A 23,667-nucleotide genomic window follows, 5' to 3' on the forward strand; every position below is an offset into this window, starting at 1 on the left:
CAGTAAAAGCATTGAAGATAAAAGACCAATTAACATGACCGCTGAGTTATCAAAGGAAACAAAAGCCCGGTTTGTGTTAAGACCAGAAGAAGCATGTAACAAAAGTTGAAGGTTTTGCGTGTGCCGATAAAACACGCACGGAAAAGAACAATAATTGATTGCGGAGAAAAGTGTACAAAGTAAAAGAGTGGTCCTGCGAAGCCAAATCACACATTCAAAAGTCTCTGAGAAATGTTATAAGTTATGGAGAGCGGGAAACGAAGGCAAGAAAGTAACCGTGATCCAGAACAAGGGTTTATTGGGTGAAAAGTGATATTATATGACTGAAAATAAAGGGGATATGAACTTTGGAAGATGCCAGGAGGGCAAAAGTAAAACTACAAATACCAAGAGGCATTGGTGTTGCGTGTGAACTTTGAAAGATGCCAAGAGGGCAAAAGTAAAAACTACAAGTACCAAGAAGTATTGGTGTTGCACATGAACTTTGAAAGATGCGAAGAGGGCAGAAGGAAAGAGAATATGGGAACTACAGATACCAAGGAGCATTGGTGTTAAAAGGAGGTTGAAGTGGTCATACATAGGTCTACATAAAATCCTTGCCATTTTGAAAGTCTTTGATAGTAAAAGAGATAAGGATAGAATGTGGGGAAGGGAACCGCCACAAAGAGAAAGAAAGGCTCGAGCCCGGCAGAGTGAAGCCTGTGCTGAACTGTGGTAGAGTGAAAGTTAAGTGTGAAGCCTAAAACGTGGGTAAGGGGATCCCCACAAAGAGGAAGACAGGCTCGAGCCAGCGGAGCGAAGTCTTTGCTGAACTGTGATAAAGAGAAAAGTTGAATGTTAAAAGTGAGGCAGGCTCGAGCCCAGGGGAGGGAAGCCTTTGTTGAATAATGGCATAGTGAAAGCCAAGAGCAGAACGTAATAGTGGTAAGGTGTACAACGCCTAAGGAATTGATAAGCATGTCAAAAGCTTGAAGCCCAAGCCTGAACTGTTGAATTGTACCAGCAAGCCAGAGTGCGCAAGACTGATAGAACTGTGCCATCCCCTTATCCTTTTAAAGAAACTCTTGAGATCCTGTGCCTCTGAACGTGGGGAAGGGAGTTTTTATTTAAGCCATTGTGACATTTCTTTTTAAACATGTTCTTATTGGGATTCAAGAAATAACCATTTTTAACCAGTCACTTGTCTTTGGCGGCCTTTTCTGTTTCCAACATTTCGCAATGACCAACCATGCAACTATAATCATTCACATTAAAGCTTTAGTATGCATCCTAGAAGGCAGGCAGACCCCCGTATCAAATAACCAACACATCCATTCCCTTGGAGTCAAAACTGCATCCAATGCTACCATTGTCTTTATCTGGGTGGTGACCTCTGTAACGAACTCATGGTGGCAACAGTAAAGACAGACACAAGTGATCACAGTTCAAGGGTGTTTATTGAACTATTAATGCAGGGTGGAAAAACGCCTAATCCTAACCTAAATCTAAGATGGGAGCAAGCGTCAACCAACAAATGAAAAATATGGCAGTCCTAGTGGCATTGTTTCAAAATAAAAGGGCCTATAATAAGAAAAACCTATTGCCAATGAGATAGGGTATCAAAACAAAGGAAACCGTGTTCAAATAATAAGTCAGGATGTGGTTGCCTTGAGGTCAACTTTCCCCACGTTTTTAGCACTGGACAAGGTGGAACGTTGGAGCACAGCACACGCTCGAGCCTTCGCAGCACGAGCTAACAGTTCCGTATCAGCTATCAGGTTCTTCTATGGTTAAGTCTCTTTTCAATAACAGTCTCTCTCCTTCGAGGCCTGATGCACTCAACAAACAAACACAAATGTTCTGTTCTACGAACACTTTCGGTGATGGCTTCACCTCTGGGTCCCCCTCTTCTGGGCACAGACCCCTCAGAAATTGTATACAACAAATACACAACACAGTTCCTTTCTCAGTGAATTTTGGGTGATAGCTTTGCATCTCTGGATCTCCCTCGGCTGGGCTGGGATCCCAAATAACAAGGGGGGTACTTCCCTTTCCCTTTTCTTGCAATACCTCTGGCTTTCACCAATCTTAATGTCGTTTTGAACAGATTTTCGGGCTTTGTCCCTCGTTGTCGGTTTCCCTCTTCCCTTTCCCTCACTCTCGCTGACTTTTCCAATATACTGTTCATGTGCAAATTTTCACAAAACACAGTTCATGTGCTAATTTAAAAAAATACTTTATTTAGTTAACATGTGGTCAGGTTACATTGACATTCCACATAGGTTTCCCTTAGGTATCTTCGGAAAGGTTCCCAAATGTCTTTGGGTCTATTCGTCACTGTCATGACCCACATTACTCACTTCTCTTTCCTGCATATAGGTCAGTTCTCTAAGCCGTTGGCGTATTGTTGGTGCAAATCTGGATTTCCACTGTCGTAGTATACAATTTTTGGCAATAATACATCCCATGTTAAATAGTCTACAGGTTTTTTGACTGATCTTCCCAATTTCACCTAATAGGTATTTAAGGGGGAGTAGAGCCGGGGGAGTAGGGTCAGGGGGGATTTCTGTAATTGTATGGAGTGTTTCAGCCACTTCTTCCCATAAAGATGCCACCCTGGGGCAGCTCCAGAACTTATGGATCGTGTCTGCTCCCTCTCATCCGCACTTCATTAATTTGTCTAGCGTTTTACTGGAATATCAGGACTCCCTCAATGGGGTGTAATGAAGCCTATTTAAAACTTTAAATTGTATGAGTCGCATGCATGAGTTGAGGGAGACTTCCTTGGTTAGGCAATAGAATCTCTTCCATTTAGTGTTACCTATGCTGGTTGTTGTGCCCCTCTCCCATTTCCCCTTCACAGTATTGTGTTAAGTAGTAGCCTCCTGTATCAGCCCATATAACCTGGATATTAGCCCTTTTCGTTCCTCTGCCAATACTATGGCTTTGATGCAGTCCGAGGGCTATGACTCTTTAGGGAATGATGGACACTTCTTTCAAACCTCCATCCGCATTCGGATTTTAACCGGGTTGTCTCCCAGTTTAGCCTTAAATTCTTCCTTGGTTACAAAGCAGCCCTCTGGGAATAGATCCCCCCGTTTAATTTCCTTTCCTGGGTCCCATGAGATCTGTATTGAATGTTGGGGGAAGCCTGAGGGCATGCTGCCATTGTATGGGTATGGTATGCCTAAGAGCTTAAATATACGTTGCCATGCGTTTACTGTTGTGCGCGCTGGGTCGAATGTGCATGTGTCTATGTAATGATCATCTAATATGACTGACTTGAGTTCTGTCAGGGCTGCTCCATAATTTTCTAGGGCTCAGTGTCGCGGTCTGGGGCCCGCCTGATCTGATACCGGTATCTTGTGTAGTGTGCCTATGCCACTGTGTAATATAGTTCAGAATCCGGCGTGGCCAGTCCTCCGCAGTTCTATGTTTCGGCTAGCAATTCCCAACACATGTGGGGGGTCCCTTCTTCCCAGACAAATTGTGTTGTGATTGTGTGGAGTTTTGTGAAGAATTTGCGCCCTGGCCATATCAGGATATTGTTGAGGTAGTAAAGCAGGTACCACCACATTGAGTAGTGAGACCCTGCCATATAGGGACATTGGGAATTTAGTCCATATATCTAGTTTCACAGCCAATGTGTCGATATTCCTTCTGTGTTTTTTTTGTATAGTAATTTCTGTGTTTGGGCTATTTCAACCCCCAGGTATTTTAGGCTGGTTCTGAGCCACTTGCACCCGCATAGGTCATCTGTGGTGCCTTGAGTTAATAGGAACAATTCTGACTTAGTTGTGTTGAATTTATATCCTGAATTATGTGTTAATTTGGTTACTTCTTCCATGATTGGTTTAATGTTCGTGTTCGGATTTCGTATGTATAATATAGCATCATCAGCATATGAGGAGATTATTTGTGGGGGTCTGCAATGTCTATCCCTCTGTTGCTATGTTTACCACTCATCCGTTGCACAAGCGCTTCAATTGTTAATGCAAAGAGGAGCGGTGAGAAGGGGCAACCCTGTCGGGTGCCCCTGGCCAGTGGGATTGGCACTGAAATGAGCCAGTTGGTGCAGACTTTCGCTGTTGGATTCATGTAGAGTAGCCCAACATACCCTCTGAAACGACTTCCCAGCCCTACCCGCCTCAGTACAGTGAATAAGTTCCAGGACACTGAGTTGAATACCTTTTCAGCATCGAGCGAGGCCACAACTGCGGATGCTTGGGGGTCTATCTGGGAGATAATCCCAAACAGTCGCCTCAAGTTAAGGGCCGTGGACCTGCCAGGGAGGAAGCCGATTGGTCGGGGTTGACCAATTGAGATATGTATGGGAGAAGCCTATTGGCAAACACTTTGTCCAATATCTTCGCATTTGAATTGATGAGCGATGGCGGGCGGTATGAGGCCACTTCTCTTGGCGGTTTGCCCGGCTTCGGGAGTACTGTGATGATTGCCACGGACATTGACGGTGGGAGGGTGTCATTAATATAAGATTCCTTCCACACCCTAAGCAGTTGTAGGGCTAGGATTTCTTTATATGTTTTATATAATTCCATTGTCAGCCCATCCGGGCCTGGTGTTTTGCCTGAGGCCAGTGAGGCAATGGCTTCCTTTATTTCTTCTAAAGTTACTGGCTTATCCATTATCTCGCTGGTTTCTAAACATACGTTGGTGAGTGTTGTCTCTTCTAGATACGATCTATACTCTCCTGGGTGCAGGTGTCTGCATTGGCGTATAATTTCTTATAGTATTTCTTGAAAACCGCATTTATATCTTCAGTTTTAGTGAGCAATTGCCTCCCTCTGTCCTCTATGCCTATTATGGTCTGCGCGCCTTTCTCGCCCCCGGAGCACCCCGGCCAAATAGCGACCAGGCCTGTATCCCTCCCCATATCAGCAAGCCTGAACTGGTGATGCCATAACTTGCACTTTTTGGTCTGCTAGGTCCCGGAATTTCAATATGTTCCCATTATTAATTCCCAGATGGACCCCGTAACCTGTGTTGCCGTAGTCATTTTCAAGCCTGCGCAGTTCCTGCTCTATTTCCCCCATTTCTCTCCTGGTTCTTTTTAAGATCCTGGATGTGATTGAGATTGCTGTGCCCCGTAACCATACTTTGAACGTTTCCCATAACGTTGCATGTTGTGAGACGTGCCCTTGTTAGTTTTAAAGAACATTTCTATTTCTTCTCCTAAGGCCGACGCCAAAGTGGCGTCTGAAGGGACCGTTGAGGACATTCTCCACAGTGGTCGGGCCTAGGTGTTGTGTTCAATATGATGTGCATTGTGATTGGAGAGTGGTCTGATAGGGTATGCGGCAGGATCTTGCTTCCGCACAACCTGTGCATCAATGTCGCCGACATCAACCACTGGTCAATATGGGACATTCCGTCGTGTACTGACGAATAATATGTGTATTCACTTACTTCCCAGTGCTCCTTTCTCCAGACATCCACTCATTCGTATAAGGACAATATTTGTTGAAGTGTGTGAGCAGTTTCTGTGAGTCCCCGCTGTCTGAAACTGGATATGTCTCTACTTATGTCTAGTATCGTGTGGGTATGGGTACTCCATGTGTTTTTGCTAGGATTCGTGAGATCTGGGTATAAAAAGTGGGATCATCGATATTTGGACTGTACGTGTTTACCAGCATTATCTCGTCCCCAGCTAGTTCGCCTCTGATAATGATGTATCTCCCCTCGGAGTCAACCTGGACGTCGTCAGCTCTGAAGGCCAGTGATTTATGTATCAGCATGAGTACTCCCCTTGATTGGGACGAGTGAGACATATAAGTGCCTTTGGCATCCTCATTTGGGTGCAAACCCCTTGTGTGGGGAGCTCAGTGCGTGTGTTTCCTGTAGCATCTTAATTTTAGGGGAGTGTCGCTCTATGTATGCTAGGACTTTTCTAGCTTTGATAGGGTTGTTAAGGCCATGTACGTTCCAGGAGATCAAGCCTATTGGTTCACCCATGTGTTTCTTGTTGTCGCTTTGCTGTCCCATACCTGCGTACCCTCATAACCACGTTTGAGAAATGCGCCCATATTCGTCTATGAACCTGCAACTTTTCCATAACATCCCGCCTCCCCTTGTTCCTGCAGGGCATACATAACCACCCACTCGGGGCTACCTTCCCCTCGGTACCTTCAACTTTGTAAACTTCCCCCTCCTCCCACCACCCTCACCCTCTACCCCAACTTGATGATGCGCCCATTGTGTAACCATGGAACTTCCCAGGGGAACGTCACTGGCAATTAGTATTGCTTGGACTGCCAATCGAGTGCCTCCACACAGGCTTTCATATAAACCATCTTTTCGTGCCTATTCATTGGCACCAAACTTGCGCTGTTACATTAAGGATACAGTACTTTGTCCCAATCAGTCCCTAGCGGCCTCTGGCCTGTCTTACACTCTCAGGCCGTGGTTCTGGTCCCTTCCTGAAGTGCTAACTTTCAACATGTGGGATTCACTTTCCTTAGCTTTTACAGTTCTCTGTCGGTCAAAGACTTTCGACGGTACAGAAGATTTTACGAGACCCCGGTATGACCACTTTGACAGTTCTTCGCCTCTTCCCAAGGGCTTCTGGTAGTCTTTTTACCATTGGGTTATCGTCCAGAGGTTCCTGCGTGAACACCCACCTGTGTCAGTCTCCTCAGTGTCTGGTTTCCCCTTCTTTCTCAATAGTATCCTTTTGCTTTCAAAGTTCAAATTATTCTTTGACTAGTTTTCATTTAACACAGTTCGGTTTCTTATCGACACTCCCCTCGACTCAACGGCTGTGATGAAGTGCTTGGCTTTCTGAGGTCTCAGAGTCAAGGTTGGCACCAGAGAGACAAGTGTCTCTCCCTGGCCTGGCAATCAGCAGAGGAGGGTCTTGTAAACCGTTGACATCTGGTGCAATACACACTGGCTATTGTTTGCAGACTTATCATGTCTCCTGCAGAGGTTCCATGGGCTTTGGTCGGAAAGGGCAAGGTTGACTCTTTCCTTGTCTCCCTCTCGGTCTGCTGCGTCTTTCGCCTTCTCTTGAACTGCTGTGTTGCGTTAGCTCTTACTTCGTTCTGTCTGCCTTGCTCGTCCTGTGCTCTTGTACTCCATCCTTTATCGCTGTGGGGACAGGAAAGGTATTACGCTCACCTGGTCTCTGCGGGGGCGTTGGGGCACGGTTGCAGCCCTCCCAGGGATGTGGGTGGTCTTGGAATTCTCACTCTGTTTTCCTAGCGATGACGAGAAGGTGCTTCTTAAAGGGCCGCACCTGAGTGGAATATGGAACATGAGTATGCTAGCTTAGAGTCCTTGCTCCAACCTCCCGTTGTTCCCGTGGTGTGGATTCCGCTGCCCTGCTGCGAGGAGCTCATCTGGTGTATTGGATGCGTGGGCTCTCTCCGTCCTGCTACTTTGGGCAGGGGTGCTTGATGGTGGAGGACCGAGTTCCTGCACTGGTCCTGCGTGATAGGAGCCGTTGTCTGCGAAGGGCCAAGTTTCTTCACTGGTCCTTGGGTAAGTAGCAATATTTTAGTATAGTTTTTTTGGTTTTCTGTATTGTCCTGCTACTGATTAGCTTTCTTGTAGAAATATCCTTTCAGTTTTGTGTTGCCCGCTCTTATCTTACCCCGTTCTTGTTCTCTTTCTTACAGGGGTGTGATGTGGACCCGAGCAGAGGCTGAGGTCGAGGCGAGTACCGGAGCGGTGAGGGAGAACAGGACCAGAAACTGCTGGTGGATGGTAAGTTGTCTCGTTGGGCAGTGCACATGCAAAAAATGCAGTGCGGTCTTCTGAGAAATGTCGTCACCTTGTTTTGTTCTTCTCTTGCAGCGGTCGAAGATGCCAAGAAAAGGATCACTACGGAGCGATGCCAGAAATGAGTGATGCAGATTCCGAAGGTGAGTAGCTGCAGGAGGACTGTACCAGAAGTGAGTAGGAAGCAGGATCTTACTTCTGCTTAAGAGCCTGGCGCCAGACTGAGCCCAGCTGGGCCCCCTGTGAATATTTGTCCTTAAAGGGCTTACATGACCCGATTTAGGGTAGTAACTCATGGCACCCACTACCTGTGGGCGCAGTACCAGTGTTCTTGGACCAGTGGTTGTAACAGCACTCCCCCTCAAGGCCCCTCTCAAGGGCGATTCCCCCTGCTAGGCCTAGGCCTGGCTTGGTTGGGTTATTGTGGTGGAAGCTCTTAACTAACCGCGGGGCGTGAACATTTTTACTTGGTTCCCAGGTTCGGTCTTGGGGTCCATAACCCTTCCAGTCTACGAGGTAGTATAGTTTGGATCGGACTTTCTTGGAGTCTAAGATAGCACTGACTTCAAATTCGGCAGCAGGATAACTGGACCAAAGGTGAGTGTCAGAAGGTTCACACGCCGGTGAGCGTCTTGTTGCACAGAGTGCAAAGTAACGCGAAGCATGAGCCTCATGAACAAAGCAGCTTATATAGCTGGGCTATCTGGGCCCCGCCCATCAGCCTGGCCTCTCTGCCACACCCAGCAGCCGGCACGTGGGGCTGGCCCATTGATAACCGGCCCCAAATGGGAAATAAAGTAGTCCCTCTTACTTCTGCATAAGTGTCTGGCGCCAGAGGCGCCAGGACTGAGCCCAGCTGGGCCCCCTGTGAATATTTGTCCTTAAAGGGCTTACATGACTGATTTAGGGTGGTAACTCATGGCACCCACTACCTGTGGGTGCGGTACCAGTGTTCTTGGACCAGTGGTCATGACAAAGGGCCATCAGGTGTGCGTGATTCTGGTCTATTGCCTGAGTTTGCCTGACGCTGGTACTGGGACACGTCAGGTAAACGGCTCTGGTATTAGTCCGTTGTCTTTCATGTTGTGTGAAAGTGTTTGTGTGGAAAAAGGGAGGGCAGTGTTTTGCAATATCTTAGCTGATAGGTTGGGGAAAAGGTGTTGAAAGAAGAAGGGGGATACCGCGTCTGTCCCATCGGTGTCCCACTCTGCAAGGACACCCCATCCAGGTGATCCTCCCTCACTGGGCCACCCCCAGGAACTGGATCAAATAGCGATGGCCATGCCCTGGCCACCTGGACGACAGATCCCCGGGGACTAGCTAGGCAGACATCTTCAGGTTTCTCACATACCTTCCTCCATGCGATGTAGCCACATTTGTTTCACAGGGGAACCGAGAAAAAACATCTACATTTCCTTGTTCTTTTCCTTTTCGGTGTTGCACAGTGAAACAATAGGGTTGTAGTTCTAGAAACCATTGCATGGCCCTAGGGTTGGATTCTTTGCATTGGCTAATCCAAATGAGAGATGAGTGGTCTGTAAAGAGCGTGAACTTTTGTCCAAATAGATAATACTAAAGATGGATAATGGCCCACGTGATGGCCAGGGCCTCTAGTTCCAACACAGAGTGATTTATTTCATGTGGGAACAACTTGCGGCTGGTGAGCAAGATGGGATGTTCTAATCCATCGCAAACATGGGATACGACGTCTTATAATCCTGTAAGGGAGACATCTGTCTGTAAGACAAACTCCTTAGAGAAGTTGACTACCTTTAGGATTTGGGTTCTGACACAGCATTTGCCTCAAGGTGTTATAACATATCTCATCCTCGTCATTCCAATGAAGTTTCTGGGGCTCAGCATTCTTAAGTTGATCTTTCAGCCAGGCTGTTTTGTCTGAAAGGTTAGGGATAAATCTTCGCTAGTGTTAGGCAAAGTTTGTATGAAGTACCCTCTGGGACCACTACACACAACTCTGACTACAGGTATAGGCAACACAACCTTTGGTATAAGCTTGTACTACACAGTTTTGGTAGCGTGTTGAGCAGCCAGGCTTATCTCAAGAGGGGTCAATGTGAGTTGTAGTGGAGTTACACAGAGATTTACAATTACAGGTATTGAAATAAACTCTTACACTCAAGGGGCCTCATTCCGAGTCGGGCGGTAGGGGATACCGGGCACCGGTAAGGAGACCGGTGCCGGTATTCCCCTACTGCCCGATTCCGAGGTCCCCCAATGGGACCCGTAAGGTACGTTTGGTCGGACCAAACGTAACTTACGGGTCCCGTTAGGGGACCAGGGCGCAAATAACGGGCTTGCCATTAGCGAGCCCATTATTTGCGCCCTCCCCATTCCCATTGAGCCCTATAGGCGCTCAAATGGAAATGGGGAATGGTTTGGTCAATGGGGACTTACCAGTCCCTCCAAAGTCGGAATGGATCGGTAAATCCCCATTGACCAACACAGGTGCCGGACCCGTTATTGGTGGTAGTCATGCCGCAAATAGCGCCATGACTACCACCAATCTCGGAATGAGGCCCAAGGTTTCTTGCATAAACAATTATTCATTTATTTATCAGTCAGTTAGAATAAGCCTTCTTCAGAAGGGAGCAATATAATAGTAACACACAAATACACTTCAATACTGTACACTCTTAGTTTCTAAATCAGTAAAGACCCTTTTGGGATGGCCCACAGACGCAACCTACACCCACAGGTGACTTCAATAGCTAGGGTGCTGGGGACATTAATATCTTGCTGTTGGCATTTAGAATACTTTTAGAAGTTGGTAAAAGGCAAAGGTTATTAGAACAACAAGAGACCACAAATATTCTTAAGCAGGCAAATACTTTTTTGGATCATCCAAGAAGAGTCATACAATTCAATAGGCTAAGCCAAAGTCAATGGGCAAAAGTCTTGTATAGGATGAAGCACTTCTGGTAAGTAAATGGAAAAGTCTTTGCAGAAGTTCTTAGGACTCTGATGAAAAGAAGACTCAAATGTAGGGCCACAAGCTGATTAGACTTGTGAGTTGCAGAAGTGGCAAGCACTCTACAGTAAGAGGTAAGTTCTCTCAGACTTTTTACAGTACCTTGGAAATTAAGAAAAAGATGCAGCTGATGACTTCTGTTCCTGTGCAGCTCTGCAGATCTCGCTGTTCCTGAGCCTCAGTCGTGGGGACAAGAGGGAGGACGTCGGGTGACTCCTGCAATGCACTGGGACGGTCAATTTTTTCATTTTTAAATTTGTTTATTAGCATTTATCATTGTTATTACAGTAGCTTGACATAGAAATGTGCACAGTTAAAGGATGATGTGTATTTCGTAATAGAACATTAACAAATTAACAATTCAACATTAACTGTCTCCAAATGTTCTTTCCGTTACGATAGAACAGATTGTCAGTTCAGGAGGGGTCAGGTAAGCCGGTGATAGGGGGGGGGAGGGGGCTTGAGCTTGTAGGAACCAAGTAAGGTAGAAGTTAGTTGCTCTTGGGGTTCAGTGACATTGGTCGTAGGTCTGTTTTCCGTAGGTTTGTTCATTTCATGGGGGCTTATCGTCCGAGGGGTGAGACAGGGATCCTGTGAGTTCGCACTGGGACGGTCAAAACTCGCAACCGGCAAACTTCACTTTCAGTGGCTGTTCAGTGTTTCAGCTCCTTCGTCTACCACAAATAGCAACACCGCGGTTCCTTGCTGTCAAGATGGACTTTCCTTGCTTCTGGGGTCCCGCACTCTGTTGAGGGGGCTCAGACTCGGCCAGTCCTGCTTCTTGGGAGTCCGGAGCATCTTCCAAAAGCTCTAGGCCAGCTTAAAGCAACACACACAATCTAGTGTTCCTCTCCCTGGCTATACGGTTTCCATCAGTAACTCTGTGGAAATTCATCCAGCTCCGAGATGGATGTCAAGGTGGCTTACTTTGGAGTTGATTGGTATCACCAACTCAAGGGGATAAGTCATCCGTGCAGGGCCTTCTATGTCGATGCAAACCTGGCGTTTCCGCACTGCAGCAGGGCTTCATCGGGCAAACCAATGGTCCAGGAGTTGCAGCAGGTCTCCTCTTCAAGCTCTTCTTCGGTTCCTTCGTCCAGTGGTCGACTCTGCCTTCAAAGCCAAAAGACTTGCCTTTTATTCAGTTCTCTCCCATTCATTCCAGCCTAACTGTCAGTCACCCAGCAAGGTGGCTGTCCTTGCCGGACAGTCAGCCGCCAATCATCACAGAGTTTATTCGGGTCTCCTAGGAGACTAAGCACAGGGAGTTTCAGGCACCTCCCTCACTTCCTGCCTACCCCAGACACTCTGGAGCCAGAGGCAGGCTTCACTCCTGAATCCCGCCAAAGGCGAAATGAACAAAGAGACCAAACCTAGTTTGCCGGACAGAGCAAATCTCAAGAAGGACCTTTCCACAAAGAAATGGCGAAAAAAGAAGACCGGGAGCCATTTTGACAAAGATGGCGCCCGTGGTTGCTTTACAGCAGCTGTGAACACAGCCCGCGGTAAAGACACACCATGGTAGTTCAAACAAAACCACTGCTACTAGCCATTCAGGGACGAATGGGTAACATAAAAAATGTTACATGAGAAACTAGACAAAGGGGATACTAGGTAACCCCTCCAGCACTCTATTGTAAGATAGGGTGTGCTGGGTCTAGCAAGTTACAATGGTAAGTAAAATCAATTTCACTTTGCTGCTCTTGGAAACAGTAGTTTATCCAAGAGAAGGTATTTAAACCTTTGGGAAATCTGGAAGACTTCCCTGTATCACTGCACTGAAGGTGCCGTGTGACACAATGTAAAACATGATGCCTATGGAGTTTGTCAGACTCCACAACCAAAAGAAACACAGAGGTAAAATTCACATTAAAAAAACATGAGTGGGAAAAAGGGTCTCACTCTCTCCAGGTTAAAGTAATCAAGTCCTCAAAATCCAGCATAGTTGCTGGGGGTCTCTAAGGTGGAGGGAATTGGCACATTTCTGAGAATTCTCCCTAACAGGTAGTACCCTATTAATCTGAGAAAAGCTTCAAGATCTCTTTTAGTTTTGGGAGTTAGTGCATCTAAGACAGCTTTTACCTTCTCATGTTGTGGTTGTACATTTCCGTTCCCTACGAAGAAGCCTAGATATTTTACGGCTGATTGGGCCAATCTGTACTTAGCTGGATTAGCAGCAAGACCAGCATTTCTGAGGACTTTCATGGTGGCACCTCAAGACCATCCTCTTTGCTTCTGCCTTCGCTCTCCTTCTCACCTGCTGATCTGCTCTCTCTTGGCACTGTGCACCTGGCCACCCTCTGTCCCCTGGGCCCAGGTACCTGCTCACCCTGCCACCTTCCTGTACTGCCTCCTGGCCACCTCTTGCACTGGGGATTGTATCTGTACCCATAGAGCCCCCACCCCCATTTTCCTTCTTTTTCTACACTTATCAGACTTACCCAGTCTGCTGCCTTAAACACAGCACTTGCCACTTGCTGGCTGCACTACCACTGTTTATTGCCTCCATTTTCTATTTATTTTTATTTATTTTATTTCTCAGCGCTCCTCTGCTCCGCACTTTCCACTCTCGCCCTTCCATGCACTTATTCCCTTTTCCCTTTCCCATGAACTTGCGCGTTCTCAATGTCACTGGGCCTAGTAAGATCGTTTTTATGTTGTGCTGGGTTCTCCCCTGTTCCTCTCCCTTGCCTAGTCGTGCTCTGAAACAGTTGTGTACGAGCGTGATACAAATAAAATATCATATCATATGGTATAAAGATAGAAGAGATGGTCCTCCCAAGTCTTGCTATAAATGGCGATATCGTCAATATAAGCTCCACAGAAATCAGAATAGGGTTGAAGGATTTTATCAATGAGGCATTGGAAAGTGGCTAGTGCACCGTGTAGACCGAAAGGTAAGACTTTAAATTGGAATAATCCTAACAGCATTGAAAACGCAGTCTTTTCCTTATCTGGTCCATAGACGGGAACTTGCCAGTATCCCTTGGTTAAATCTAGGGTAGATAGAAAGGTGGCCACTCCGAGTTGATCAATTAGGTCGTCAATGCATGGCATGGGATAGGCATCGAAGTCCAATATGGCATTAACTTGACAGAAGTCAGTACAGAATCGCTAGGCACAGTCAGGTTTAGTGGCCAGCACGATAGGAGAGGACCATGGGCATGAGGATGGCTCAATAATGTTGGCTTTCAACATTTGTTGACATCCTCAATCACTATCTGCTTATGGGCTTCTGGGAGTCGATATGGTTTTAAGTGTAACACTTTATCCTTATGTATTCTTTTCTCTCCCTAGTTTTTTTGAGAATACATCGGGAAATTAAATTACTACATCTTTTTGTTGAGTAGATAACTCGGAAGAAATTAAATCACAGTTATCTATGTCTTCGGGAACCAGACAGGCTAGTACTTTGGCATGGGTGGCTGACGTGTTCTCTTTCCACTCTTTTAAAAGATTCATGTGATATATTGGATTTTCTGTTTCCTATCCGGTTGGGCTACTCAATACATACAGGTTCCCGTTCTTTCAACTATTTCATAAGGTCCGTGCCATTTGGAGACCAGTTTGTTCTCTGAGGTTGGTAAGAGGACTAGTACTTTCTGTCCTATAGATAATGATCTTAAACTCACGTTCTTATCATAAGTGGCCTTTTGTTGGCTTTGAGCCATGTGAGTGCAAACAAAGTCTCGGACCTGCTTCATATGTTCTCGCATTCGGGTGGCGGTTTGCGAGATAGGAATAGGGGCCTCCTCTCATTCTTCCCAGATTTCCCAGAGCATGTCGAGGACATCTCTCGGTTCTCTTCCATAGAGCAATTCAAAGAGTGAGAAATCTGTGGAGTCTTGGGGGGTTTTCATCACTGAAAATAGTGCCCATGGGATTATGCTGTCGCAGTCTTTCCCGTCCTTGTCTACCAGTTTTCAGAGAATTCATTTTAAAGTCTTATTGAATCTTTCTACCAGGCCATCGGTTTGAGGATGGAACACAGAAGTTTGCAAGGTGGTAATGTGGAGTATCTCTTTCACTTCGGAAATAACTTTACTCATAAAATTCGAGCCCTGGTCAGTTAGAATTTCCTTAGGGAAGCCCACAGTAGAAGATGTTTAAGGATCTGCTGGGAGGTATTGTTTCGGATATCGGGTAGCATAATCCATGATCACATGGACATATTTATTGCCCAATCTGGAGGTTTCTAGCGGTCCGATTATGTCCATGCCAATTCTGGAAAAGGGGACTTCTATTACCGGCAACGGATTTAGAGGAGCAGGTGATGGGATGTGTGTGCTGGTCTTTTGACACATTTTGCATGTTTTGATGAAAGTTTTTACATTGGCGTGGATGCCTAGCCAGTCAATATTTCCACTAATGTGTGCCTGGGTTTTAGAGTGCCTTAATACCCCCCAGTAAGGTGGGAATGCACGATTTCCAGTAAAACCTTTCAATGGCTTTTGGGTATCACCAATTGTGTTTTTACCATACCCTCTGGGGAGGTTTCTTTTCTATAAAGCAGTCCTTGTTATATAAAGAAAAAAGGACTCTCTTCTCTAAGCCTTCTTCTTCTGGTATTGCTTGTAAAAACTCTTCAGCAAGAACTCGATCATTTCGCTGGGCAAAGGCCAAGTCTGGATAGATGGTGGATTCCTCTCCCTTCCTTTCTTTGACGTCAGTTGACTCATTGGCTTCCCCAAAGCCTAAGTTACCTCTTTCTGTTTTATCTGGTTCACTTTCTTTCAATTGAGGAAATAGAGCTCTTTCCAAAATTCCCTGGGCAATTTGATCTCCCTTGCGTACTTCAAAAGGGATCTCGCCATGGTTTTGTAAGAGAACCTTCACATACCCACTAAAATCGGGATCAATAACGCCTGCTAGGACGTCTATCTGGAACTTCCGCGCTCTGACAGATTTTGGGGCTAATCGAATGGAACACCCTGGAGGGGGTATAAAAACCAAGCCTGTAGGAATCATTCCTCACTTCCATGGGGGAATGGTAGCTTCCCTACTGCTACCAATGTCAAACCCTATTGATTCCTTGGTGACAATGGAAGGGCTAGAGGCTCTCTGACAAGGTTTTTGAAATTGAAGGGATATGCAATTAGTTTCAATTAAGTCACATCCCACTCCTGCACCATATGTAAGGAACCCATGGTGGCAACAGTAAAGAAAGACACAAGTGATCACAGTTCAAGGGTGTTTATTAAACTATTAATGCAGGGTGGAAAAACACCTAATCTAAACCTAAAAATAAGATGGGAGCAAGCGTCAACCATCAAATGAAAAATAAGGCAGTCCTAGTAGCGTTGTGTCAAAATAAATGGGCCTTTACTAAGAAAAACCTATTGCCAATTCTTTACAACTAATTACAAAAAGAGTGTGAGATAGGGTAGCAAAACAAAGGAAACAGTGTTCAAATAACAAATCAGGATGTGATTGCCTTGAGGTCTCCCTTCCCCACGTTTTTAGAATGGGACAAGGTAGGACTTGAGAACAGCACACGCTCGAGCCTTCGCAGCATGAGATAACAGTTCTGTATCAGCTACCAGGTTCTTCGAAGGTTAAGTCTCTTTTCAATAAAAGTCTCTTCCCTTCGAGGCCTGATGCTCAACAAACAAACACAAAATTTCTGTTCTACTAATACCTTAGGTGGTGGCTTCACCACTGGGTCCCCCTCTTCTGGCGCAGACCCCTCAGAAATTGTATTCAACAAATTCACAAGACAGTTCCTTTCTCAGTGAACTTTGGGTGATAGCTTTCCACCTCTGGAACTCCGTCGGCCAAGCTTGTATCCCAAATGACAAGGGGGACACTTCCCTTTCCCTTGTCTTGCAATATTTCTTGCTTTCACAAATCTTAATGTCTTTTTAAACTGGTTTTCGGGCATTGTCCCTCATTGTCATTTTCCCTCTGCCAGGTTCACTCTCGACGACTTTTCCGATATATAGTTGCTGTGCGAATTTTCACGTAACACAGTTCATGTGCTAACTTTCAACATGTGGTATTCACTTCCCTTAGCTTTCACAGTTCTCTGTCGGTCAAAGAATTTCGACGGTACAGAGGATTTTTTACGTGACCCGGTATGACCACTTTGACCGTTCTTCGCCTCTTCCCAAGGCCTTCTGGTTACGGTAGTCTTTTTACCATTGAGTAATTGCCCAGAGGTTCCTGTGTGAACCCCCAAGTGGTGTCGGACTCCTCTGTGTCTGGTTTTTCCCCTCTTCCTCAATAGTATTCTTTTGCTTTCAAAGTTCAATTTATCCTTCAGCTAGTTTTCATTTAACACAGTTCGGTTCTTATCGGCACGCCCCTCGCCTCACTGGCTGTGATGAACTGATTGGCTTTCTGATGTCTCAGAGTCAAGCTTGATACCACAGAGAGAAGTGTCTCTCCCCGGGTTGGCAATCAGCGGAGGAAGGTCTTGTGTACCGTTGACATCTGGTGCAATACATGCTGGCTTTTGTTCGTGGACTTATCATTCCTTCTGCGGAGGTTCCAGAGGCCTTGGTCAGAAAGGGCAAGGTTAACTCTCTCCTTGTCTCTTTCTTGGTCTGCACCATCTTTCTCCTCCTCTTGAATTGCTGTGTTGTGTTAGCTCTTACATCATTCGGCCTGCCTTGCTCATCCTGTGCTTTGTACTCCATCTTTTATCCCTGTGGGGATGGAAAACGGCCGTCAGGTGTACGTGATTCTGGTCTATTGCCTGACTTTGCCTGACCCTGGTATTGGGACACGTCAGGTAAACGGCTCTGGTGTTAGTCCGTTGTCTTTCGTGTGGAAAAGTGGGGGGGCAGTGTCTTGCAATATCCTACGTGGTAGGTTGGGGAAAAGGTGTTGAAAGAAGAAGGAAGATACAGCGTCACTCCCGTCGGTGTCCCACTCCCACAGGACCCCCCATCCAGGTGATCCTCCCTCACTGGTCCACCCCCAGGAACTGGATCCAATAGGTATGGCATGTCCTGGCCACCTGGATGAAAGATCCCAGGGGACTAGCTATGAGACACCTTCAGGTTTCTCACACCTCCTCCCAAAATTCCCCGATTGACCGGCACTCCCACCAAGTGTTTGTCCAATCCTGTCTCATGCCACATTGCCTCCACACTGATCTGTACTTGCTGGGAACATTTTATGTAATTTCTCTTGGGTGTAGTGCCATTGAACCATGTTTTATACCAAGACCTGGATCGACCTCGTCAGTTTGGGGATATTTGCCCACAAAGATACCCAATGTTCCCTTGGTATATCAATCCCTAATGTCCTTTCCCATCTATGCATATAACGGCAAGTTTGATCAGAGTCCCCTTTTAATAGAATCGTGTACAGCTTTGACACTAGTTGTTTGTTACCAGTGTGTGTAGTAATGAACTTTTCAAACACTGTAAGATCTCTACCCGCTGCTGCCCTACCCCCAGAGCTGGCAATCCAGTGTTACAGTTGGTAGTATTCCATTCTATCATCAGTTTCCAATAGTCCCATGTCCTGCTTACATTCCATGAAAGTGCAAATGTCGGTCCCCTGCATCATGTCCCGCAACTTTGTACACCCCACCTTCCGCCATTGTCTAAACGTTCCCTGTATGGTCCCTGGTTGGAATTGTGGGTTCTCAAATAAAGGAGTGAAGGGGGACGGTCGTGTAGATATGCAACCCTCTTTGAGTTGGCAGTCCCATATATCACGCACCACAGCCAGTATCTGACTTATCCGTGTGTTCTGCGGTCGGTCTCAACTATATAGCCAGAGGATCCCCTCAAGGGGGGACCCCGTTACGCCCTATCCTTCCTAGCCCAGGGTTTCGATTAGTCCCCCAAAAGCCATTCCCTCAGCACTGCCAGCTGTGCGGCCTTGTAATATTTTATAAAATGTGAGTCCCAGCCCCCCCGTTATCTCTAGATGCCATTAAAGTGCGCAATGCTACCCTCAGAATTGTATTGCGCCATATAAATCTCAAGACCATTTTGTTCAAGGTTGCGAAAAACAGATGCAGGATTGGTATTGGGAGAGCCTGGAAATAATAAAGCACCCTTGGGAGTATCACCATTTTTATGGTAGACACCCTTCCTATCCATGAAATACATAGTGAGGTCCATTTCCCCAGATCTTCCTTCACTTGTTGGAGGAGTCTCGGGTAGTTATTTTCATACATATGCGGTATCGCTTTAGCTATATTAACCCCTAAATCTCTTATACTATTTTTGGCCAACGCAAACAGAGAGTACTTAGACTAGGCGTTCCACTGTGTCTGCGAAAGTCCCAATGGCAATAGCTCTGACTTCCCCATATTCACTTTGAGACCTGCCACTAATTCTATTTCTGCCAATTCCAACACCAATGACAGTATTGATGTCTCGGGGTGTATCAAGGTCAACAACATGTCATCCGCAAAGGTGGCAACTTTATGCTCACCCCCCGGAAGGGGATGCCACTTATTACTGCCTTCTGCCAGAGTTTGACCAGGAAGGGCTCTAAGTATATAGCATAAAGCAGTGGCAGCAATGGTCATCCCTGCCTTGTACCTCATCCTATTTCTATTTTAAGGGATATTTGCTTATTAATTGACAAACGCATTATGGGAGCCTTGTAATTTGCCTCTACCATCTGTATAAACCTGGCCCCCATTCCCATACGTTCCATTATAGTAAACAAAACAGGCCACTCAACATGGTCAAACGCCTTTTCGCCTCTGTCATAGTTGCCGTTCCTCCCCCTTTGGCTGCAATTCAATTAAATAGCCCTAACAACCACGGGGTCAACTTGCTTGCATACTTCTTGTAAAATACTGCTGGGAATCCATCCAGCCAAGGCGCTTTGTTCATGGGTAATGTCCTGATAGCTGCTTCCACCTCATCCTCCCGTATGTCCCCTTCAAGGCCATCTCTATCAGTGTTATTTTCGGCATTGATATATCTAAAAAGTACTGTTCTACAGCCTGTGGGTCCGGCCGCCCTGAGGTATATAACGTTTCATAAAATTTGGCGAAATGCCTCTAAAATGGTCTCCAAATCTGTGACAGTCGACCCATCATGTTGTACAATTTGCTGGACCATCCTAGCTGCTTTTGATACCTTCACTGCCAAGCCAGCAACTTATCTGCTTTGTTAGCCCATATATAATACTTCTGCTTAGTTGCTAACAATAATCTCTCTGCCCTTCGGGTATGTAACAGCTCCAATTGGCTCTGGAGTTCCTTTAGCCTTTTGTGCACTGGTTTCATTCGGTGGTTAACTGTGGCGTTCTGGGTATCCCGTAATTGGGACTTCAAGTCCTTCTCGATTGCTATTCTCTGATACTCCCTCTGTGCTCTTAACGCGATGAGTTTCCCACGCATCACTGGCTTTAGTAGCATCCTAAATCCCATACGGTGAAACATCCATGTTATCATTAGCCTGAAAATACTCATCTATCTTGTCTCCAATCACCTCTGCCACCCCTTCATCGTTCAGCAATTCCCCTGGAAATGACCAAGCCCACAACCCGCTATGCTGCCCTAGTTCCTTAATCGATACCAGCAGTGGGGCATGATCTGACAGTGATATTGACCCGAGTTCGACTTCCTTACCTTTATCATCAGCCTACTTGTTACCCACATGTAGTCTATTCTTGACAGAGATTGTAAAAAATGCGATAAACACGTGCATCCCTTCTCATCTCCCCACCTAGTCTGCCATATGTCTCGTAAGGTCAGGTTATCAAAACTTTCCTTCAATGCCCGTGATGGAAGCGATGATCCCCTCCCCACCCCCGCACTATTATCCTTCTTGGGATCCCATGCCAAATAAAAATCTCCTGAGAGTAAAATCTCACCCACTGCAAAGCACTCTAATTTCGCTGCCACCTCCCGCAAAAAGCTATCCTGTTCTGAGTTGGGTAAATAGACTGTTGCCATGGTAACTTGTTCATGCTGCAATTGCACTATTACAAAGAGATACCTGCCCACCACATCCGCCTGCACCTTCACAACTGTAGCCCTAAGCGTTTCTCTGAACTCCATCAAGACCCCTGAGGTCTTTGCTACCGCATTGGATTGGTACATTCAATAGAATTGCTGCCATCTAATAACCAATTTTTCATCCTTCTTTATATGTAATAGATACAGGGGGTCATGATGTACTTAACACATTTAAGAATACCTTTCTCCACAGGTAATCAGGAAGTACAGGTGGTTAATGTAGAGACTTAAGAAGCTATTCATGCAGACAAGGCAGGTGAGAATGGATACACTAATTTTGAGCTACAAAATGACCGGATCACTTCAAGTTTACTTCAGTAATTAATATAGTTTTATGTTAAGGAACCCTTCAACCCTTCTACACGCGCATCTCCAGTCTCCGGATACCTCGACCATCTTACCTGGATTCTGCCATCTGCTTTCCACTCTGCTGTCGCTGCGCCCGCCTTACCTGAAGTCACACCTTCGCTGGAAGCATCGCCATCCACTTCCCAGTCCGCAGTCGCTGTGCACGCCTTACCTGAGGCCGCACCATCTCTGGAAGCGCTGCCATCCACTCCCGACTCTGCCGCAGCCGCATCTATCTTACCTGCCTTCCGGAATCCTCCGCAGGTACCGCCCAGCATCCTTACCTGTCCTGAATTCCACCAACACAGTGCCTTCATCGGGTGCAGTCTCCGGCAACCAGAAGGAGTCGGACACCTCTCACCAGCCATCGCCGATCTGCCGCTAAGGCGGCACTACTCATTAACTTGGTGCAATTCCTAAAAACTACCTACTTACCAATCCGGAGCAGACTCTTTTCTCCATCACACGCTCCTGGGTCATCTTCATCACTACAGGGGAGAGAGAGAACAATATACCATTACGAACAATCTTCCTTCAAACAGTATTGTTACAAGAATACGGACAACAACCATTATTATAAAAACTTACCGTCAAGACGGAATGGTCGCAGCCGGTCTGGACCTCCACAATTTGGACCAGTGACGCAACTAGGTCCATCCGCTGCACCCCTGCTGAAGAAAAGCAGGACGGAGAGCTCATCCTTACATACAAACAGGTGAGCCTGCATGGGTAAACTTCTACGCACTACGTTTTGGTACGAAAGGGCAGAGGGGAACTGCGACTCCACCACGCTATCCTTATTGCCTCTCACCTTATCACAGGAACAAGCCCAGCCTTCCGGATCCACAGAAAGACAGCATTTGGGGGAGAGAAGTGACCTGAGGGAGTCAGCTCCGAGGAGGGCTGCAACCGTGCCCCAACATCCCCGCAGAGACCAGGTGAGCGTAACATTCCCTTTAAACATTTGTCATTTGAGAAGGAGGGAAAGGTAGGGTTTTCTTAGTACAGGCCTTTGAATTTTGACTAGACAGATGTGGACTCATTTGTTGTTTATTTAATGGTGTAGACTACTATCATTTTAGAGTTAGGGCCCGTTAGGAATTTCACCAACCCCAGTAAACCACAAAATAAAGGTTTTAGAAACTCGCATCTATTGTGTCTGTGTCTACTATTTATATCATGCCTCCCTTACATATGGTGTCAGTGGTGGGATGTGGCTATACTGAAACAAGTTAGGGAATCCACATATATGATGAGAGACCAATCTTACACCCCAATAACTTACCAAAAGTGTTAAGAGGAGAACAGAGGAATTACAGCTCTCTCAATGGTAATTTCAAAACCCTTCACCTTGAAGAAAGATACAATACCCCAACCCCTTTTTCCATCAGTAGGGTGACCCCCCATAAAAGAACTACAGGACTCCTTTAAATCCCCTGCAGGTCAGCGAACAGGAATCCAATTTTTCCCTTAACCAACCAAGCCATCCTTCCCATTAAGAAAAATGTGGAAAGTAATATGTATCATCTTTTCTTCCCTCATGCTTGTCAAATCCCTTGCACAGAAAGTAATCATTTCCCTAGAGGTTAAGGCAGAAGTACAAATCCACTCTGTCATGGACCTTATGCCTCTAGGCGAAATAAGACAGAAGAAGGGATTAAAAGTGTTACCCCTTTTGGCTAATGGAGAAGAATTAAAAGTGTCTCTCTTAAATCGGTTTTACAATATGATACAGGTTAAGTGGGCTGCACTGGTGCGACTCTGAGTTTATGAGACCCCTTGTGTGACATGTTCCAACAAGGCCTTTGGAAGGGAGATAGGAGAACTGCAGAGAAGCCTCCAGGTCGAGGAAAAACCTCAGAATTGTGTTCATGTGACTCTCAACTAGAGGCGAAGAAAAACATTGTCTCTAGTTTCCATCTAACAGAGTCAAGACAAATAGGGGAAGCCTCTGATAAGTTTACCACACGAAAGATTATCCTCCCTAGGCAGGAAGAAAGTAATAACCACTCTGAAATACCAGTCATTTTGCCACTCTGCCTAAGGAGCGCTGCTTTTGTTACATCGGAAGCAGACATCCTTCGCAAGCCTGCTCCATCCTCAGAAGAAGGAGAGACTTCTGTTCTGCTGAATACAAAGGATCAGGAATTTCCAGTGGTGAGAGTCCCCCAGGTTATACACCAAAGTCAGAGACCCATGAGTGGAGAACTCCTCTGTCCCATTTTGTTGAAATCCTACATTTCCTCTACCAAGATGTCTATGGCCAGCCTCGGGTTTGAGATGAAGGAGGAGGGGAGTGAGGAACTTCTAACCCTGACACAGCTCTGTTACTTGGAAATGTCCAACAAATCCATCAATACCATTTCAGTGGTAGGAGATACAAGTAGAAGAGAAAGAAATACTGGAACACCATCCTCCCCAGGGAACTTGTTAGAATTAGGGTCATCCAGTGGTTCTGAAATCGAGGAACAAGGATGGAGCCATAGAAGGAATGAGAGTCTCTCTTCTCTTTTGACATCATTATAGGTTGACAGGCCCTGCTATTCCTGCATAGAGATGGGCCATCGAGATGAACCATGTCCTCTAGATCTTCTCAATGCTTACGAATAGGACCCCGGTAAACAAGTATGATAAAATCACTGACTTCCCTTAGGAATTAGAAAATCCTTGA

The sequence above is a fragment of the Ambystoma mexicanum genome, chromosome 5p (assembly GCF_040938575.1).
Source record: "Ambystoma mexicanum isolate Mex_15411 chromosome 5p, UKY_AmexF1_1, whole genome shotgun sequence".
In the NCBI taxonomy this organism is placed as follows: domain Eukaryota; kingdom Metazoa; phylum Chordata; class Amphibia; order Caudata; family Ambystomatidae; genus Ambystoma; species Ambystoma mexicanum.